Below are 234 nucleotides of genomic sequence, written 5' to 3' on the forward strand. Positions count from 1 at the left end.
CCTGTGTCCATCTGGGAGGTGTGTGGTGCATACCCCGTGCACCTGTGTCCATCTGGCAGGTGTGTGTGTGTGTGTGTGTGTGTGTGTGTGTGTGCGCGCATACCCCATGCACCTGTGTCCATCTGGGAAGTGTGTGTGCGGTGCATAACCCGGGCACCTGTGTCCATCTGGCAGGTGTGTGGTGCATAACCCCGGCACCTGTGTCTATCTGGGAGGTGTGTGGTGCATAACCCG

The 234-nt window shown here is 59.0% G+C and overlaps 1 protein-coding gene across 2 annotated transcripts in view; it reads left to right on the plus strand.

The window, feature by feature from the left end:
• The window catches only part of NLRP6 (NLR family pyrin domain containing 6), a 9048-nt gene that overhangs the window by 3935 nt on the left and 4879 nt on the right, over positions 1 to 234 (plus strand). The window lies entirely within an intron of this gene.

Source organism: Cebus imitator, unplaced genomic scaffold (assembly GCF_001604975.1).
Source record: "Cebus imitator isolate Cc_AM_T3 unplaced genomic scaffold, Cebus_imitator-1.0 Scaffold929, whole genome shotgun sequence".
Classification (NCBI taxonomy): Eukaryota; Metazoa; Chordata; class Mammalia; order Primates; family Cebidae; genus Cebus; species Cebus imitator.